Source organism: Wolffia australiana, chromosome 4 (assembly GCF_029677425.1).
Source record: "Wolffia australiana isolate 7733 chromosome 4, ASM2967742v1".
Lineage (NCBI taxonomy): Eukaryota > Viridiplantae > Streptophyta > Magnoliopsida > Alismatales > Araceae > Wolffia > Wolffia australiana.
Genome location: NC_135838.1, coordinates 12129709 through 12137229, shown reverse-complemented (window position 1 = coordinate 12137229; position 7521 = coordinate 12129709). Strand labels below are relative to the sequence as shown.

General features: G+C 38.3%; 1 long non-coding RNA gene across 3 annotated transcripts; it reads left to right on the top strand.

Annotated features, from left to right (window-relative positions):
- The first annotated feature begins 4056 nt into the window (after nt 1-4056).
- LOC144702623 (uncharacterized) lies at nt 4057-7299 on the top strand. Of its 3 annotated transcripts, none has more exons than XR_013581295.1 (3): nt 4057-5565; nt 5710-5829; nt 7019-7299. It is a non-coding gene; the product is annotated as an uncharacterized LOC144702623 (long non-coding RNA). The 3 variants fall into 3 exon arrangements; XR_013581293.1 differs by having other exon boundaries at nt 5704-5829; XR_013581294.1 differs by having other exon boundaries at nt 5688-5829.
- The last annotated feature ends 222 nt before the right edge of the window (nt 7300-7521 follow it).

Below are 7521 nucleotides of genomic sequence, written 5' to 3'. Positions count from 1 at the left end.
TAAATAAATAATTATAGATGTGTATGTTTTAGGAGATGGTAAGATCAAGATTGTGAATAGAAGTTGGAATAAAGAAAGTGATTGGAGGAAAAAGGAGGGAAGAATAGAACTCAAAAACTTCAAGTGTTATGACAGAAGGGTCAATTCATGGTATTTTTTAAGGAGGAAAAAATCATGTTAAACATAAAAAGGGTAGAATATGGTTTACACTATCCATTGAAAGGATTATAATGATAATCTGGTTCCAATCCTGCACACAGAACCCATTTTTGCACTAGTCCTATGCCCGGTGATGTGGGACTTGCTTCGATCATGATCTTGTCTCCGCAACAATCAGGCCTTGACCTCTCCTTTCCGTCTGTTAGCCTGACACCAAGAGAGAGACGAAAGCATCATGAAAAGGAATAAAAGGGTCTTTTGAATCACTGGGTAAGACATTCCTTTAAATTAAAGGTGGAGATTTAGTCTCTTTGGATGGCTGGATATGAAGGGCGTATACAAAATCGGTTATCCATGACCATAACCATCTTCTGATAGGTTTGTACATGTTGACCCCTTAAGGAGGGAGTTGAATTATCTCCCAAACAAAAAACAGAACGCCCATTTTATTCATCTACTTGTTCATAATTTCCATGAATACTCTCATAAAATTCCACCAATGTTTTGGATCCACATAACTCAACACAATATAATGAGCTCATCATTGCACTTAAAAAATTGAAATGGGTTTAGCCTCATAATAGAAGCACAAATGCGTAAATTGATGCATGATAGGCTTTACACACACGACACACTGTTAGTTTATACTTGATCATTACAGGATAATATTTTCATAGATTTGATAGGAATTGAGGCTTAAATATGGCAACATGATGCATCAATGCAACTACCATCTCTTGCTTATCTTTTAGTCCCTGAATAAAGTACTATACCATGTGAGTTTATCTTCCTAAAACTCAAATTCATTCTCATTTTACTCCACTTTCTGTGGAGATCACTGTTACTCATCAAGCGACTGCCTACCTTAGTTAATAGATGAGGAATTTGAATTAAAAAATGGCAAAATAATAAATCGACATTCATTGATAAATTGATGAAAAACCATTCGTATTACAGTATACAATATTAAATGAATTTATAAATTTATATTTCCTTACCTATTTCCTTACTTATTTTATATTTTAATGGTTGAAAAAACTCAAATCGGTATCTTTTTCATGTTAGAATGCAAACATTAAAATTACAACCTCTCAAAATATTTTTATATTTTCATATGCATTTAATTTTTATATATATAAATCTTGATGTATGAATTTATGATTCATCAAGCAGAAAACAATTTGGAGTTGTAAGGGACCTTTAAAGCAATTAAATTCAAATAACGGAATGTTCAAGTGTCTATCCTCAAGGATCTTTGATATGATTCTTTGCATGTCAAAGTGGATCCATCTCAATTAGCCTATCTGTTGATTCACTATTGTCAGCTTGGGACTTTTAAGTATATCTCCTGAACTCTATTGGACCATTTATTTGTGGCCCTCTAGGCCATAGTAATAATCTAGTTAATGATTTGAATGCCAAGCCTTATTAATTTTTTATATCAATATATATATATATATATATATATATATATATATATATATATATATATATATTGGTTATGGATTGAATTATTCCAATCCACAACGAAAAGTCTGGCTCATGGAGTGGCAAACCACACCTCGTGCCCTATGAGATACAAACGAGTATATCGACTATCTCATGGAACCTTTACATATCATCAATTAATAGGCACGCACAACTCCATCATCTGCTCAATATTCCAAAGATAACTTAGGGTATTGTCATTTGTCAAATCTAAATTGGTAATCTTAGTTACTGTTGATGGGGGGTCATGTGTCAAAACCTAATTCAACATCCAAGTTAGTAATGGTTGGTGTGTGTGTGGGGGGGGGGGGGCGCGTCAAAGTCTTTGATATTCCATTACCATAGCCAAAGACTCTATCTCATCGTGTTCCTTAAGCTGTATCAATTTATGATAAGGGCATAAAATCTAATGTTGACCACTCAATCACTTTCATTGACTTTTTTCTGCATCTGAGGTAGTACAGTTTGAAGTTTCACGACTATCTGAACTATTTTCCCCAGAGAGTACCTACTATTCAAAGGATACTCATGAAGGACATCAAAATACCCCTATAAAATAGTATGGTCTAGTTTCATTCATATCATGAGTATGATCAATCTTGAGCTATTAGTGTGGATACAATATGGACAAACACAAAGAAAACATATTATACACTAGGGATCTCTGTATTATGATAGCATCATAATTCACTTAATCATTGAATGTATTCATGGAATTCACTTAATCATTGAATGTATTGGATGAGATGTGCCGTGTGATTGGCTTACCAACCAAACATATATTTTCATCAGATTTTAATGGCATGAATACCTTGGAGAAATCCATGTCATGAGAAATATATCATTTATCTGATTTTATCATCATGGTGAATTAGTGTATCCAATCTAAATTCACAATTTTCCTCAGTTTTTTGAACCCTAACTAAAAATCCATGATACATGAAGATCATCATTATCAGAAAAGTGAGTTTAAAGCCTTCATGATATAAAAGTGAAAGCATGGAAACCAACATCACTTAAGTCAAGCTCATCATGTGTTCCCTAGCCAAGATTTTCGGCTAAAACTATCATAATAAGTGCTCACTTAATAACAATTTTACTTATCTAATTTCATTGTCCATCGTAGAGTGCTTAATCTTACATTAGCTTCCCGCTACACTAAGTAAACTTGCCAGTTTTCTTTTATTTTAAGTTCATTTTCATCTTACTTTTATTGCGAGTTTTCTTTGCATTATTATTTTCATGTGGGGCCCAGTTTTAGTGTTTTCTTCTTTAACTTGAAAAAAATAACTAGAAAGAATCCAGTGCTTATAAAACATAGTTTTCACTTTAATTTTTGGCTGTATTGGCGATGATTGTAATAATTGGGATTCTTTGCATGTGAACGTGGAATACATAGTCTAATGATGCATGCATAATGATTTAATTGTTTATCTTTGGGCATGCATTCATTCTATTACCCAAACCCAATTCAGAAATTTTTCCAATCCTTGATCCCAAAATCATGAGTCTGAAATGTCTAGAAATTTGAAGATGGAACTTTATTTAGAGCCTTGTCTACAAATAGTCCACATTTTTATATGATTTTTCTTCCCCTTTTAAACAAATAACAAAGAAAAAAAAAGAGAAAACTAAAAGAATTAAATTACAGACATCCAAGTAAAGCCACATATGTCAATATTTCTAGTTAAATCAAAATGTGTTTTCAACTTATTATTTTCTAGTTAAAAATTTTTTTTCCACAATTATTCTTTATCATTAAGTTAAAATGAGTAAATTAAAAACTACTTATGAAATCGTATATTTATGGATTTGCTTATTTCTGAAACTAAATTTATTTTACTCAGAGACGATATGATTTTTCTCACATCGAAGTGCAGTTTTATTTCAAATATAGGATTTTCTGACTGGTTTTAAATGTAAAAAAATAAAAATCCCAAGCCATCATCTGGACCAGATGATGGAGCCCAAGCCATTACACGGATTTATAAAACGAGCCAATACATAGCAAAACTATCTTTGGAGCCTAATTAAGCCTTGCTAAAAGCAGGGTCAAAGAAAAGAAATGAGTTATACGGATTTAGGCTGCAGATGGTAATCCACTAAACGCCTTGAGGTTAGTTTAAGGGAGATGGGAGACAGGACACAACTATTTAGTCTATGTCACTCTCTCTTTCTACATCATATGTGATTCCTCCTCTTAACATGTTTCTTGAAGCCCGTCAAATCAAAAAAATTTCTATCCATTTCATGATACATATTGTTGTATAAGAAGCACTAGGACCTATCCTGACTTAATGACAAGTTTTGTATGATCTGTATTACTTTTCATTTGCCTTTTGATGGAGGACTATGCCGTCGAACGCGCCCCAACTTGTCGTCAACCCCGTCGCGAAGCCCGAGCCGATGTGAAGAATCCTAGCTTTCACTACCAGGTCTGTGACGTGTTGTTTTCTCGAGTTTGTGTTGTTTTACTGCCTTATGGAGACCTCTCATGGTTTTACGGGGTCCGACTCACTTCTTTTACTGTATTTCGTCATCCTAGACTGTGGGGAAGGCCACACCTGCATGTGTACAGCCTTTTCCCCATGGAGTTTGTGTCCTTCCTTTTACCTAATTTTTTTACACCTTTGAGGGAGGGAGAAGCCCAGCAGGACTTCTTTCCGGTTGAAGGCCCCTTTAGAGGGGGAGGAGCCCACTAAGCCCTCCCCTAAAGAAGCCCATTAGGGCACTTTTGACCCCCCCTCTCTTTTCACTATAAAGGGGAGGGGGAGGGCATCGTTTTCATCGGACCTGTTTTTGCTGAAAGGAAAAAAAAAGAGAGACTGTTTTTTTTTTTTTTTTTTTTTTGCTAAGTATAACAAGAATGAGGTTATGTGCTTTTTAGGGTTTCCCTTTGCTCGACTATCCCTTCCCCTTCTGAAGAAGCTGACCTTCACCGGGCACTCGATCGGGTGCTCTCCCGCAGCCCCGGGGTAGCAGTTTCTCTCTGCCACTACGCCCTACTACTCTTCTGACGGTTCGTGCACCATTATACCAAGCTCGCTTCGCCAGTGATCCAGCCTTCTACACCCCACGACAACAGAGCTTCCGTCCGCCCGATACTGCTACCCCGAGTGGTCATACGACGGTCGCTCTCCACCGGTTCCTAATCGCTATCAAACGGTCCGCTAACTGACAGTTCACCGTCTGACGTTGCTCGCTCTCCGCCACTCGCTCTCCATCCGTTTCCACTCAGTTGACGGCATCAACCAGAAGAGAAAGAACACGAAAAAAAAAGACTACGGTCTCTTCTTCGAAGTAAACCTTTCAGAATCGCAGTGGAACGTCTTCTCTTCCACCGCCGGTCTGTCGCTGAGCCCACACCACGGACATCTACTCGATCGTCGACTCCACCGTGTAGAGAAAGCTCTAGAGACTTGCATTTCCAGAAGGGTAGGTGCGTTGGAGCCACCGAGTCGATGGAGAGGATCTGATCCGCACTGGGTTTCCCGCAGTGCGAACGCACCGAGATAGCGGGTTATCCCCTCCATCCGCTGGAACCAGGCCAGGAACTCTTCCCATACGTAGCCTGGGAACTCCCTTCTAGAGACGCTGACGCTCGTGTTGTTGACCTCCTGGCGCCCGCTTAAGAAGAATCAGTGGAGGTTGCCTACGGTGTCGAATCCCTTGTCGCGATAGTCACCTGACGACCTCTGCCCCTCTGTTTGGATTACTTGCTTGTGTGGGATTTGGTCACGGTGGCTTGAACCATCAACTGTCCAGCCGCGGTACTGCTGTGCAGGTTTTGGTCTACACCCATGGAAAGGCCGGCAGATCTCCACCTTCCCGTCGAGCTCTGCTACCCCGGGATTCCTCTTGACGCTTCGCCCTGCAACGGATGCACTTTGCTGCTGGACACGGAACCTCCGTCTGCAGGTCTCATTCTCGTTTCCCCTATATTTGCGGTATCTTTATTTCTTCCGGTGCTGGTCTCCATCTGCTCCTCTGCCTTGAGAGGTCTGCTATTAGCCTCATAGGTTTAGCCACCGTCATTATAGGGTACATTCTTGACAGTAACAGACGCTGACGGCCAGTAGCTCGCTCCTCACGTCGTCGGCCCGCGAGCTGAACTCACGGATAATTGGGAGCCTGGACACGGCTCGACATCCGACGGTGTCGTCACCTGAGCCACGCCCCGGGGTCAGTTGGTTGCTACGTATTCTGGTTAAATTTCCATTAAACTCAGCATACATCTCATTACCTTGTGTCTTGTTCATAGCCATCCTACTTGTGGTGTGGTACGACGGGGCGATCGGTCGTGTTACATCACTTTTTCTCACCTTTTGCTCTATTCAAGGTTTTACCACATGGTCTAGACAACAATGTTTCGTACACAAAGGACAACATCCAAAAAATACTCATTTTATTGGTATTCGAAGTCCATTATAAGGTACCCTCATGGTTATCATCCACTCACAGCAGCTATCGCTCAGCCAGGCGCAAAGCCCACATCCAAACATGGACTTGTTTGCCATCCAAGTAAACTAGTCGCGATCAGCACAACTGCCGTTCTGATTCGGCCAACTTGGTTGAAAACAAGTCAGCTCAATCAGCTGGGGCCAACCAGTTCTAGCTCAAATTGGTCAGCTGAGAAAACTTGTCGTGGACCATAGAACCAAGCTTTCGACTATCTGTAGATTTATACCGACTACAGATGCATGCCTGCTGCTCGGCATTGTTTCCAAGCAACTACACCATGCCAGTGCAGATTAATTTTATTGCCTTTAATTTACTTTATGCTTATGACTTCTCAAATAATTATTAAAAATCATATAATATTGGTATAATATACAAGAAATAAGTTGTGTTTATTTAATTTATTATACTTAGCTCAGCTACTATTTATAGTTAATTCAATTTAGTTTTTAGAAAATATTTGAAATCCTAAAAAAAGAATAATAACTCAAAAATTATTTTGAATCTATTTCACTATTTTTTTTTTCTTATTACCTGCTACTTGTGAATTTGACACTTACTAACCCTTTTCTGACTACAACACTAACATATTATATCGTATACCAGAACATTAAAACAGCCAAATAGGATTTTATCTATTCTTTTGACAATATTTCTCATGCACCTTGATTACGCCATATTGTACTTACAGTTATATCTTTTCATCTAAAATATTGGAAGTAAAATATCTGATGCAACATTTTCCCTTTTGTCTATGTTCACCAACTTTTTATTCACCTTAATGACTTTTTTATCCAACATGCCAATATTTATCGACATTTGCTTATCCTCGTTATATAGTTTCTTTTATGTACACTCATTGGAAATAATGTGCTCATATATCAGGATGAATTTGACTTTTTTCCACTTTCAGGTGGGAGGAAGCCTAGTGGAGAATTATTGCCTTTGCGTAGCCACACATATTGAGAGGGACCTTGCTGGTGAGAGATTTCACGCCCAGTTTTGTTGAGAGAGTGAGCTCTTTACATGATGGTGCCATCGTGTAAACGATAAGAGTGCTTCCATTGTCAGGTCTGGTAGGTCTTTCCAAGAATAAAAGGGATCTGGTCATTAGTGCTTTAGCATCTCATCGCCGTATTCATACTTACGAGTGGACTTGATAATTTTAATAGGTCACACTTTTTTCCTTTTTAATGAATAGCTAAAATGTACAGGAGATCATGAAGGTCATTGCTAAAGGACTGGTAATGAACTATGTATTCTCCAGGGTCTTGATAGCATGATAACTTTTGCCATAAGTCCATGCATTTTATATTTATGTAAGCGTCTCCATTTTCAATTTATCATATTTTTAACCGGCCTATGTGAATATTTCAAATTTCCAAAAATAAGTATAATTTTATTAATATTTTATGC